Below are 14,238 nucleotides of genomic sequence, written 5' to 3'. Positions count from 1 at the left end.
TGTTCCCCATCTTATGTTATATGTGCATGATCGATATGCATGTATTCCCCTCTGATCAATTAAAGACGCAATTACAGTTGTGTCCATCTCTAGTATGCCAGTTTCCAGTCCTCGTGAATACAACGAATATCAGGCCTATGTAATCCTACGTTGCCACGTTTTACAGTGTGCACGTTAATTCATTGAAAAGTCCCCGTTTCTAGGCCTCAAAAGGGCCCGGACTCAGATTCAGCTCCTGTCTCCTGAACCCTCTCCGAGGAGCGATACAGCCCCCACCTGTATCCCTGACCCTTAGCTTACTTTCATGTCTCGCAGTGCCCGGCTCGGCCTGGCTCTGCCTCCGAGTCTGCCAAGAGTATGTTATGATTCTAGTTATCAGTCCAGCCCTCCTTCTCTGCATTCCTAAGCTACTGAATCGCATCAATAGTTTCCGTCATGGTCTAGCCTTTATGTCTCCATGTAAGAGAAATACTGTATTAATATTCATAGAATATTCCTCGCACATGCAATACATTTAGAATAATGCATGCACCAGTCTTAGTGTCTGTTAGCCTTTGCCCTGATAACTTTTGGATTCTATCAACATGTTCTCTAAACACGAGATACTAGATAGGCTTTAGGTACATGTCGCTCTGACCCTCCAGACTTTAGTCTCCTCTTCTAGCGCAGAAGTCATAGCCCCCAGTTCTCCCTGGTAACACGTCATTGTCAGTTTGCGCGCACCACTAGGTTAGAGGTCCCAGCTGCTCAGGTAGCCCCCTCCATGTTTCCGCCCTTTTTATGACATATTCTGTTACGTTTACATCACATGTCTATGTATACGCCCTGTACACACCTCTTGTTACACCCACTTTATGCCTTATCTTTCGCGACTGCTACAAACTCCGCCTACTGCTACGCCTACTGTATTGAATACAATGTATTTGTTTAACTATAAATATTGTGCACTGTTATTAAAAGTTTGCTAGCCATTCCCAGATCCTGCCCCGGCAGCTGCCGGGCCCTGCCATCCCATCCCCGTACAGGCTGTCCTGTTCCAGTCCTTTATGCTTAATTAAAGCCTGTCAACTCTAGCTACCTCGAATCTTGACTCTTATTTATTGAGCTATCTGTTATATTGTATCCAGTCAAAAATAGAACCGGTAATTAATTATTTATTTACCACAATCTTCTGATTCTTTTTTCCACCGTTGAGTCTGGAAGCAAAGGGAGACTCTCCAAAGATTTGGACGAAATCCCAGAGAATATCAAAGAATTCAATTGAAAATAGCATCGATCATCGACTACAAAGACACCAGAGAAGAAGAAAGACCTCCGAATACTTTTTCCGTCAGTGGACCCCAATGAAACGACGCACATGTATCTAAAGGGGACGAGGTAGAGGCCATGGAAAATACCCTTTTCAAATTCTGCCCAAGTGCCACCACAAGTTTACTCAGCGCAATCCACACAACGTTTGTAACCTCTGCTTGCCGAGGGATCACAAGGATAAGAACTGAGAGGCCTGTGCGGTGTTGGTGTCGAAGACACTCCAGGTACTCTGAAAGCAGAGGGAGGACCATTACGCAGCCATGCTCCAAAGCCAGAAACCACCTTTGCTGAGGGACTTAGTCCTCTTAAGCGATGAGGATGAGCAGGGAGTACCCGCAGAATCAACACACAGGGGTCAGACGTTGAGATACTCGAAGGGGAAACCGAGAAAAGGCATACGGCAAAGAAAGCAACAAAGGACACTGAGAAGAAGACGAACAAGGTAAGAAACCCTGAAACCAAGGGCCACGAAAGGAAGGCGCAAAAGTCATCCCAGGCTTCGAAGGAAACGGCGACAGAGGGCCAGCAGTGACCAAAATAACCCCATGGATCCCACCCCAGAGATACAGACTAGGGAAGATCGTCTAAATCGACAAAGGCAAGCGCTGAACAAAAGGCCATGAAGGGAAAGAACATACCCTGGGAGCCTGAAACCCCCACACCCAAGTAGAGTATCTTCCTGGCCATAGACCCCCGAAAGGGCCCTTTTGGTGGAGAAAGAGGAGACGGCTGGAAGCGGTAATGGCGGCACTCCTTCAACAGAAGGAGGAGTTCAACAAGGCACCAATGGAATTCCGAATACCCTTGAAGCCTGCCGGCGACGCCAGAAAACACCGAAGAGGAAGCTATCCTCAAATCTCCGGCAGCCCCCGAACCGCGCGAAGACAATGTCGAAGAGGAGCGCGACGCCCCAGAAGAAGAGGACCCCGCGGGGACTTTCGAGGAAGAATAGAACAAACTTGACACAGAAAGTCCAAAAGAAGTCTGTAGCTATCCCTCAAAGGCTTCTCCACCAGAGAATATAGCCTTCTACAACAGCCTCATCAAGAAAGCAGCTGATAGCTTTGGGGGTCCCCCTAGAGGAGGAAAAAAGGAGACTCCTGCTTCCTTCTAGAGACTCTGGCACCATCCACCAAGGGCACACAATACCGCCCAAAGCTTCCAAGCATCCTGGGCCAAGGCAAGGAGGCTTTCAAGGAGCCTGACTCAGCAAAAGGGGTATCCTCAAGGGTGGAGAAAAAATATAAACCCTCAACAAAAGACCCTAAATACATTCAGGGAAACAGTGCCAGACTCCATCATTGTCATCACGGCAGGAAGGGGCATTGCCCATTCCTCCACTGGTCCACCTCCAGACCGCGAAAGCAAAAGAATGGACATGATAGGGAGAAAAATGGAAAACAAAGCAGCAACACAATGGCGCATTGCTCTCCTCAACAGGTATGGCTACCAACAATGGGATGACATCGAAGAAATAATGAAAAAGCTTTCAGTGGAGGATAGAAAGATGGCAAAATAGACCTAAAGGACACCTATCTACACATCCCCATGAGCCAAGCTCACAAAAAATACCTTGGGTTTTTCCACGAGATCACTCACTACCAATTCAAAGTGCTGCCTTTCGGGATAGAATCGGCACCAAGAGTCTGAACAAAGTGCCTAGTAGCGGTTGCAGCATCCCTAAGGAGGAGAGTAATCCACGTCTCTCCCTACCTAGACGACTGGCTGATGAAGGCAAATTCAAAGCAAAAATCTTACATGTCCAGCAGATGATCACTACGCTGCAAAAATTGGGGTTTTCAATAAACCACAAAAAATCATCGAAGCCAGAACAAGAAATAACCTTCTTAGGAGCAAGATTAAACTCCAAGGTTGCATGGACATACCCGACCCAAAGGAGAATACAAGCTATCAAACAAGAAACTCGCTTGTATCAGAATTGTCAGACTCTGACAGTGAGGACTGTCATGAAACTCATGGGCATGACCGCATCATGCATCCCCTCGTCACTCATGCACGCCTCCACATGCGCCCTCTGCAGTTGCAGCAGTTGGCCCCAAGTCACATGGTGTTGAGATGATCTAGTGGTTGTAACACAAAGGGTTCAGACTGAGATACAATGGTGGGCATTTAAGTACATAACACTTGGTGGACCTTTCAAAACACCTACTCCCTCAGTGACCGTGACAACAGATAAGTCCCACAAGTGATGGAGCACATTTAGGAAATCTGAGGATACAGGGTCAATGGAACAATGCATTTTCTATAAAGCACGTCAACTAGACCAGGAGGCGGTATTGCCTGCATCTACCGGAACAGCCTTGCAGTGAACGGCTCACCCTCACCGGATCTTTCCTCATGTGAATATCTTTGCTTAGATGTCACAAGTAATAACAAACCAATTTGTTCACTGCACACTTTTTACCACCCGCCAGGCGATAACCTCACCTTCATCGAGCAACTCATGGATATTGTGACCACACATACGGGTCAACTAAATATCCAAATCTTCCTCGGTGATTTCAATCTCCATTGGAACAACCCTAAGGACCCGGCAGTAAATAACCTCAAAACATTCCTTTCGGACCTTGACCTCAACCAAATCTGCAATAGCCCCACACATGTCAAAGGCTCAACCCACGACTTGGTGATTGCCAACCCAGAGGCCATTCAACTTAACACAATCCTCCCCTGTGATTGGTTTGATGACCACTGCATCACCTTCTCCATCAAGGTATCAGTTAAAATGCGCTCAGCACAACTAACAAGGCCTAAAGTATGGAAGAGAAACCTAAAAAGCTCCCTCACAGACTTATCCACATCCGTCAATGTCAGCCTCCAAGGATTTGTAATGCACTACCCCAGAAACCAGACTCAACCCATCATCTGCATCCTTCAAAAAAGAAGTTAAATCTCTTCTAATGACGAAAATTACATGAACATTATTTTGGACTCTTGGAACAACCAGCTGTAACATAAGTCTTTATCTCGAAATACTATGTTTCTTTTGTACATTGTTTTTTTTGTTTAATTACCTTACTTGTAAAGCGCTCTGATACCCGCAAGGGACATGTTCGCGCTATATAAAACCTTTAAAATAAAACAGAGAATGGGCATGGAGGGCACTGTGCTTAAATGGTTTGCTTCCTTCCTCTCGGATAGATCCCAGTCTTTCATCTCTTTTGGTGGTAGGTCAAGGTGTTCCTCAAGGCTCTATACTTGCACCCACACTGTTCAATCTCTATTTGGAACCTCTGGGAAATCTCCTAAGTAAATCCGGGATCCACTATCATCTCTATGCAGACGACCCTCAAATCTACCTCAAGGTTGCCTCCACTCATGATCTCTCCATCCTAAGCTTTACTCTCGACTCCATTCAAAACTGGATGTCAACTCATCAACTGATTCTGAATCCCGCCAAAACTGAATTCCTCCTCCTCTCCTCTTCACTTTCTCCTCCCCCGGTTCAATCATGGATGGATCAGATGAATCTACTTAACAATAAACCCATCATTGTCGACAGCGCAAAATCCCTTGGTGTCATACTCGACAAAAAACCCAATCTAATCTCCCACATCAATTCCATTGCAAAATCTGCTCGATACCAATTGCGCTTTCTTTGGGGAATTTGACGCTTCTTCCCGGAGCAGGACCTTATAACCCTGGTCCAATCGCTGGTCCTCTCCAGACTGGACTACTGCAATGCTCTTCTCACTGGCCTCCCCAAATCCCACCTGTCACCCCTTAAATCTGTTCTCCATTCAGCAGCTCGTTTCATTTATGGGGCCTCAAGAAGTGACCACATCACACCCATGTTATCCACCCTCCGCTGGCTTCTCATCGAGGCAAGATCTATCTACAAGACTGCCTGTATCACCCACAAAGCCTTGCACTCCTCCTCTCCCCGCTACCTGGCGAATAAACTGAAACTCTCTGGAGGCTCTAGACCCTCACGTAATGTGGAAAATCTATTGCTTGAACCTCCCACTTTCAAGAAGGAAAGGTTGATGGCCCAATCCTTTTCAGGCAACGTGGTGATAATCTAGAACTCAATCCGCCTCAGCTCGGGACCACCACCTCCTCCCAGGCCTTCAAAACTGAAGGCTCGGTTCACGGCACTCCTCGCGCCCGGGGCTGTTCAGGGGGCTTTGGGTTAGGGCTAATCTCCATGCAGCTACCTAGTGTGGGAAATACGTTCTAGTCGAGAAAGCACCACTGCGAGAGATAGTGGGCCCTGAGGACAGGAGAAGAGGGGCCAAGGATACTGAAGGTCGCTTCAGTGAGAACAGAAGTACGGGGCAAAGGAAAGACGCGGCATGGAGTATATAGGATGAAATGCGAGGCGTAGGCATTGTATTTAAGGAATCGCAATTTGTGATTCCTTAAATGCAATCGCAATTTAAGTAATTGCAAATTTAGTGATTCCTTAAATAGTGATTTTTGCATTTGGGATGATGCATCCCTGATGCAAAAAATGCTAAGTTTCCGAGGTCCATGGATGCTCTCTTCGTCCAATCATGTTTTTCTCGTTTGAATTCTGGGACTTGTAGTCCTGCTGTATAACTGAATAGACGAGACAAGAAGTCACGGAATTCAAAAAAGAAAAACCTGTACTGGAGCAGCACATTACGCGTGGACCTGGGAAACTTTACAGAGCTTTACAGAGCTGAGATGGTGGGGAAAGTTTGACGGTGGAGGTTGTCCCAGCTCTGAAATTAAAAATACCCCATTTCAGAGTGAACGTCCTGTGCATTCTGGATGTTTGTCAGACGTACTCTTTCCTCTCCAACTGAGACGGCTCACTGTGTGCTCTGTGGCAGTAAGAACTAGTCCATAGAGAGCCTCTTTGCCTCTCACTTCTCGCTCTAGGAAAGTTCACCATGCACTCTAAGTGACTATTAAAGATACTCCTTGACTCACTCATTTTCCTTTGTGTGCTTTGGTCGGCTGGGATAGAAGTACACGAACCCCCTTCAGGGTGAACTCCCGAGTTTACCATAAGAAAGAGTCCACGCTCTCCATTTGCGTTAACTGCAAAATGTGGTCTCTGAGCGGCTGAGACTGGTGCTCTCAGTATTAATAAAGTAAAATTAAAATGTTATTTGTGATGCAATGGACTTTAGCCCCTGGCCTGGCACCTTGTGTGGCCCTGAAGTGAAGCCACACCTTCAGCCTGGGCCTTGCGACCTGCTGTAGACACCCGGCCTTCATGCAGTCCCTCGAGTGTGGCCCTGGACTTTGGTGTCCGGCTTTGGAGTAGATGCTTGCTTGATAACAGGCCTGGCCACGCGTCGTTTGGTCCGCCCTGGGTGGGCTGTAGCATCAGACCGACACAAGCCATCACGTGGCGCCTTGAAACGTGCCTGGAATCGATGCTGTGCCTTCTGTCACTTTTCAGATTCCCGCCTCGAAGGAATGTTGTAATAAAATATGTCATTACACGCGGAGTGGGCGATTTTGAGGGGTGTGCTTTGGAGCCAGAGCGTGTTTGATAAAGAGCAGTGAGCTATTTAAGGGGCTGGAGGAGAATAAGGGGGTGTCCGGGTAGTGCGCGGTGCTGCGTGGCAGGACCCGTGGAAATCTAGTTTTGTCAAACATTTGAGAGTGGTGATGCAGGCGGCTGGCAGTCAACGGGGTGCTGTGGGCGTTAAGAGGCAACAAGTAGGGGCTTGAGGCAAAGGTACTGAGTAAACAGTAGGCAGATACGGTGGGGGGCGACAGTGAGGAAAGCATCATTCCAAATCCAAATAACTGACTAACCAATCCACCACTTAAAATGTACTTGCATGTTTCACTACTAATTCAACACTAATCCTCCAAGGGTCCTGGAGTAGCGTGCTACCCGCCGAAAAAGCGCTTCGACGCCTCGTCAGGGGTAGTAAGCACTATATAAATGCATTTACAATACAATACAATTACAGTGTGTTCTTGTGGTTTGAGTGTCTGCCATTCATTGCAGTATTATCCTTCTACCTGTGTTCGGTACTCTTTTGTAACATGCACACGTCACTTTTCTCTTTTAACACACTGGTTGCTCCTCTTACATTTTGTTTGCTTCAGATACTTGCACAAGTGCCACCATTGCCTACGTAACGTTTGTTCTTGTGTTTGAGTGTCCTCCATTCATTGCAGTATTACACCTCTACTTGTACTTTGTTCGCCTTTGTAACCTGCACACGTTACTTTTTCCTCCTGTAATGCACCGTTTGCTCCTCTTGTATTTTGTTTGCTCACAATTGTCACTTTTGCCTCATGTAACTTAACGTTTGCTTTTGTAATTTGTTCTCTTGTAATGTTCTCCTCATGTATCATTAACGTTCCAATTGTGAAGCCTCCGACACCTTCAGGTAAAGTCCGCGCTAAAGAACCACGCATAAAATAAATAAATAAATAAAGGACTGCATAAAAAAGAATAATAATAATTAAAATAAAATAAAAGGACTGCACAGGACAAGAGGACACCGAGAGCAGGGAGCCAGGGGGGTGCGCAGTTACCCTGGGGGCCCTGCCCCTCCCCCCGGGGCCGCAGCGCGGGCTTCAGCTCCTTGACTTACCCTCCAGCCGCGGGCTCCGGGCTCCCACAGTTGTTCGAGGCTCTCGCCGCTTTCTTCGCAGGGCCGAGTTTCCCACGAATCCCATTGGTTAGGACAAGCACGCGGCGCGTACTCCGATTGGCTAGTAAAGCGCGCTTCTGATTTGTTGACCTAAGGCTGCCGCTCATTGGCTTCAGTCACTAAAGGTGCAAGAAAGAGAGAAGGCCTCTGATTCGATCCAACATCGACTCCAAAAACAGATGCCCTGAGTGACGGGACTTTGAGAGAAGGGGCGGGGCCAGGAGACACGAGGGCAGAGAAAGGGCGGGGCCAGGGGAGGGTACAGAGGTCAGAGAAGGGGCGGGGCCAGGAAAGGGAGGGGGCTGGGGAGGGGCGGGGCCAGGGGAGGGTACGTGACGGCAGAGAAGGGGCGGGGCCAGGGGAGGGTACAGGGGGCAGGGGAGGGGCGGGGGCAGGGGAGGGTACGTGATGGAAGAGAAGGGGCGGGGCCAGGGGAGGGTACAGAGGTCAGAGAAGGGGCGGGGCCAGGGGAGGGTACAGGGGGCAGGGGAGGGGCGGGGCCAGGGGAGGGTACATGACGGCAGAGAAGGGGCGGGGCCAGGGGAGGGTACAGAGGTCAGAGAAGGGGCGGGGCCAGGGGAGGGTACAGGGGGCAGGGGAGGGGCGGGGCCAGGGGAGGGTACATGACGGCAGAGAAGGGGCGGGGCCAGGGGAGGGTACAGAGGTCAGAGAAGGGGCGGGGCCAGGGGAGGGTACAGGGGGCAGGGGAGGGGCGGGGCCAGGGGAGGGTACATGACGGCAGAGAAGGGGCGGGGCCAGGGGAGGGTACAGAGGTCAGAGAAGGGGCGGGGCCAGGGGAGGGTACAGGGGGCAGGGGAGGGGCGGGGCCAGGGGAGGGTACATGACGGCAGAGAAGGGGCGGGGCCAGGGGAGGGTACAGAGGTCAGAGAAGGGGCGGGGCCAGGGGAGGGTACAGTGGGCAGGGGAGGGGCGGGGCCAGGGGAGGGTACAGAGGTCAGAGAAGGAGCGGGGCCAGGGGAGGGTACAGGGGTCAGGGAAGGGGCGGGGCCAGGGGAGGGGACACAAGGGAAGGGGCGGGGCCAGGGGAGGGTACATGAGGGCAGCGAAGGGGTGGGGCCAGGGGAGGGTACCGGGGGTCAGAGAAGGGGCGGGGCAAGTGGAGGGTACAGGGGGTCAGAGAAGGGGCGGGGCTAGGGGAGGGTACAGGGGGCAGAGAAGGACCGGGGCCAGGGGAGGGCACAGGGGGCAGAAAAGGGGCGGGGCCAGGGGAGGGTACAGGGAGCAGAGAAGGGGCGGGGCCAGGGGAGGGTACAGGGAGCAGAGAAGGGGTGGGGCCAGGGGAGGGTACAGGGAGCAGAGAAGGGGTGGGGCCAGGAGAGTGCACAGGGGGCAGGGAAGGGGCGGGGCCAGGAGAGGGCATCATCCCAAATGCAAAATAACGAAATCGCATATTTGCGAGGAATTGCATTTAAGGAATCTCTATTTGAGATTCCTTAAATGCAATTCATTAACCATTTTTAAATTGCGAATTCGCAATTTTTGGTCGCTATTTACCACGAAGTCTGACTTCGTGGTAAATAGCGAAAAAATAGAAAAAAGCACTTTAGTGCATTTTTCTCAATTGCATGTTACACACACACATGTCCTTTGGACATGTGTGTGCGCAACACCTGTGTAAATTTGCATTACAGGGGGGCTACAGGGTGTCCTTTGGACACCCCTGGCACCCTTGAATTCGCATCCTTATTTGCGAGCAGCTAATTGCTAATCGCAAATAAGGAAAAACTCCCCATTCATTCCTATGGGCCTGTAGGCGCATAGGAATGAATGGGGAGTTATTCCTTATTTGCGATTAGCAATTAGCTAATCGCAAATAAGGAAGCTGTAGGAATCGCAATAAATATAGCGATTCCTACATGAATCCCTTTTTGCGAGTCTGTAATAGCGATTCCTTATGATTCGCTATTAAAGACTCGTAAAACGGGTCTTTGATGAATCTAGCTGTATGACACACATCACGTAGAAACCATAAACAAACCGCCACAGATCACACACTGCGTCAGGGGCTTTAGACCCAGCTGGATAGTTGGAATGATTCGATGATTGGATTATTTGCTCGAGCCACGGGAGATGCGTTGCACCTGTGTCTTTTTACCAGATCATATTTGTAATATCCATGGCCCCCTGTTACAGGGGTGAGTGCAGGGTATCGCAATGGCCCCTCAGTACTTTGCTTGACTGTGTGTTCTATTAAAAAACACAATAAAATATTTGGAACAAGAATAAACACGCGGCACAGTACCCTTGGGGGGGGAGGGGGGAGCATCTTGCCAATTTTTTACAAATTCTTTTCCCACTTCCAACTCTTGTCTCTCCCTGAATAGCAAAACAAACAAATGACCAGTATTTTTCATATGAAAGGGGGAACCCTATTCTATTCCAGCCCCTTCATTAGTGCAGCAGGTGCAGTGTCACCAGAGCCCAGGGGTGAGAGGGCCAACGACCCAATGCTTTCTTTTAAAAAGTGAACTGGGGGAATTGGACAGTTTCCTTGATAACATTAGAGCCCATAGTGTCCTCACTACGTCACTTCCTGAGTCACAGCTGTAGACAGGACTAACCCCCAGTGACAGGCTCGGCACGCCCCTCTCAGTGGTCAGGGAGAGCTGAAGAGGCTTCCACTGTCATCAATAGAAATGCAAATATGTTTCTGGGAGGGTAGAGGGAGTCCCAGGAGAGTGACACATTTCAAAGGAGGGTGATTTGAGAGGTGAGCTTTGAGCTTCACCTTCAGTGACCGACTATGAACAAAACTCTGTTCCCTGGTCACTGACAGGCCTTGAATCCAAGCAACAGGCTCTGTGCAGGCATCACCCCACAGTGGCAAGCCATGATCCGCATTACAGTCATGTAATAGACTGTAGACATGCCTTCCAGCCCAAATAGTGGGCTACAGGCATGCCTCACAGCTGAGACAAAATTATTTACAACAAGGGGTGGTGATGGACAGAGTCTCTGTCCATCACCACCCCCTTTTTGAATCGTTTTGGCCACTACAAGTGTGGAAGGGTATGCTCAGACATGAGTCCCTTGCTCACTGCACCATCAGGATTCAAGCAAGCCGGGCCGAAGACGGCTGTAATGCCAGAAACCGGTCCCCGGAAGCTTGTTTCCTTTCCGGTAAAGAATTGGCTTGGTAGTTTGGTCTGCCCTGTTCCCATGATGCACTGGGCCAGGGACAGACTAATTTGCATATAGCCAGGTTCTGAACTGGGATGGTGCAGTGAGCTAAAAAACGGTGATGGATCAAGCCCTGATCTGTGGACTGGGTAGGAGTGTTCTGCTTAATTCAGAATACTCTGTCCATCACCACCCCCTTTTTGAATCACAGCTGAGACAGGCAATGGGCAGCCCTCACACCTCAGTACTGGGCTGCAGTAAGCTATCACACCCTGTGACAGGCTATTGACAAGACTCACTCACTCTGTAATACTCAGTAATCGTAGTTTGTAGACAGACCCTGCCTTCAGTGACAAGCAAATGGCAGAATTCAGCCCCCACTCCCCTTATTGACATTCCCCAGATCCATCACTCAGTGACTCCCTAGTATCGACAGTGTAAAAGGCTGGACAACACACCCAGTGACCAGCCAAACCTACTCCACCCATTGACCGGCCAGTAAAGATATTCTCAACCCACCAAGTAACTGAATAGGGATAGAACTCACACCTCAGTGACAGGCTATGGACAGTCCTCACACCTCACTGACAGGCTATGGACAGCCCTCACACCTCACTGACAGGCGATAGACAGCCCTCACACCTCAGTGACAGGCTATGGACATCCCTCACACCTCAGTGACAGGCTATGGACAGCCCTCACACCCCAGTGACAGGCTATGGACATCCCTCACACCTCAGTGACAGGCTATGGACAGCCCTCACACCTCAGTGACAGGCTATGGACAGACCCCACACCTCAGTGACAGGCTATGGACAGCCCTCACACCTCAGTGACAGGCTATGGACAGCCCACACACCTCGGTGACAGGCTAAAGACAGCCCTCACACCTCAGTGACAGGCTATGGACATCCCTCACACCTCAGTGACAGGCTATGGACAGCCCTCACACCCCAGTGACAGGCTATGGACATCCCTCACACCTCAGTGACAGGCTATGGACAGCCCTCACACCTCACTGACAGGCTATGGACAGCCCTCACACCTCACTGACAGGCGATAGACAGCCCTCACACCTCAGTGACAGGCTATGGACATCCCTCACACCTCAGTGACAGGCTATGGACAGCCCTCACACCCCAGTGACAGGCTATGGACATCCCTCACACCTCAGTGACAGGCTATGGACAGCCCTCACACCTCAGTGACAGGCTATGGACAGACCCCACACCTCAGTGACAGGCTATGGACAGCCCTCACACCTCAGTGACAGGCTATGGACAGCCCACACACCTCGGTGACAGGCTAAAGACAGCCCTCACACCTCAGTGACAGGCTATGGACATCCCTCACACCTCAGTGACAGGCTATGGACAGCCCTCACACCCCAGTGACAGGCTATGGACATCCCTCACACCTCAGTGACAGGCTATGGACAGCCCTCACACCTCAGTGACAGGCTATGTACAGCCCTCACACAGTGACAGGCTATGGACAGCCCTCACACCTCAGTGACAGGCTATGGACAGCCCACACACCTCAGTGACAGGCTATGGACAGCCCTCCACCCCAGTGACAGGCTATGGACATCCCTCACACCTCAGTGACAGGCTATGGACAGCCCTCACACCCCATTGACAGGCTATGGACAGCCCTCACACCTCGGTGACAGGCTATAGACAGCCCTCACACCTCAGTGACAGGCTATGGACATCCCTCACATCTCAGTGACAGGCTATGGACAGCCCTCACACCTCAGTGACAGGCTATGGACAGACCCCACACCTCAGTGACAGGCTATGGACAGCCCTCATACCTCAGTGACAGGCTATGGACAGCCCACACACCTCGGTGACAGGCTATAGACAGCCCTCACACCTCAGTGACAGGCTATGGACATCCCTCACACCTCAGTGACAGGCTATGGACAGCCCTCACACCTCAGTGACAGGCTATGGACAGACCCCACACCTCAGTGACAGGCTATGGACAGCCCTCACACCTCAGTGACAGGCTATGGACAGCCCACACACCTCGGTGACAGGCTATAGACAGCCCTCACACCTCAGTGACAGGCTATGGACATCCCTCACACCTCAGTGACAGGCTATGGACAGCCCTCACACCCCAGTGACAGGTATGGACATCCCTCACACCTCAGTGACAGGCTATGGACCCCCCTCACACATCAGTGACAGGCAATGGACAGCCTCCACACCTCAGTGACAGACTATAGACAGCCCTCACACCTCAGTTACAGGCTATGGCCCATCCTCACACCTCAGTGACAGGCTATGGACAGCCCTCACACAGTGACAGGCTATGGACAGCCCTCACACCTCAGTGACAGGCTATGAACATCCCTCACACCTCCGTGACAGGCTATGGACAGCCCTCACACTGTGACAGGCTATGGACAGCCCTCACACCTCAGTGACAGGCTATGGACAGCCCTCACACTGTGACAGGCTATGGACAGCCCTCACACCTCAGTGACAGGCTATGGACAGCCCTCACACCTCGGTGACAGGCTATGGACATCCCTCACACCTCAGTGACAGGCTATGGACAGCACTCACACAGTGACAGGCTATGGACAGCCCGCACACCTCAGTGACAGGCTATGGACATCCCTCACACCTCAGTGACAGGCTATGGACAGCCCTCACACCTCGGTGACAGGCTATGGACATCCCTCACACCTCAGTGACAGGCTATGGACAGCACTCACACAGTGACAGGCTATGGACAGCCCGCACACCTCAGTGACAGGCTATGGACAGCCCTCACACAGTGACAGGCTATGGACAGCCCTCACACCTCAGTGACAGGCTATGGACAGCCCTCACGCCTCGGTGACAGGCTGTGGACAGCCCTCACAAGGAGGAAAACCTGGAAGAGAAGGAGCAGAAGGAGGTTCAGGTGAATCAGGAGCGTGATTTGGGCCAGAAGTTAGAAGATTATGAGGATGATCACAGCTAGGATAACCAGGACCAGAGGAATGAGTAACAGGAGTACCATAATATTTATTTATTTTAGAGGTTTTATACAGCGCTGGCAGGACCCGGGGGTATCAGAGCAATTTACATGATAGAGCTAGTTACGTTCAGAAACAAATTACAGCATCATGGAATAACAAAACATCAGAGCACTTATATGACCGAGCTAGTAA

The 14,238-nt window shown here is 50.7% G+C and overlaps 1 protein-coding gene across 2 annotated transcripts in view; it reads right to left on the bottom strand.

The window, feature by feature from the left end:
• LOC144762105 (uncharacterized) overlaps nt 1-14,238 on the bottom strand; it is a 59,287-nt gene that overhangs the window by 35,626 nt on the left and 9,423 nt on the right. The window contains exon 1 of one of the 2 annotated variants that reach the window (XM_078647226.1): nt 7,866-7,916. The exons of the other annotated variant lie outside the window; for it this stretch is intronic. The gene's annotated coding sequence lies outside the window, so the exon portion shown is untranslated. Of the gene's footprint in view, nt 1-7,865; nt 7,917-14,238 lie in introns of those variants that run through there. 2 annotated transcript variants of the gene reach the window in all.

Source organism: Lissotriton helveticus, chromosome 6 (genome assembly GCF_964261635.1).
Source record: "Lissotriton helveticus chromosome 6, aLisHel1.1, whole genome shotgun sequence".
NCBI classification, from domain to species: domain Eukaryota; kingdom Metazoa; phylum Chordata; class Amphibia; order Caudata; family Salamandridae; genus Lissotriton; species Lissotriton helveticus.
Note: the sequence above shows the minus strand (reverse complement) of the source record. Positions and strands in the feature narration are given on the sequence as shown.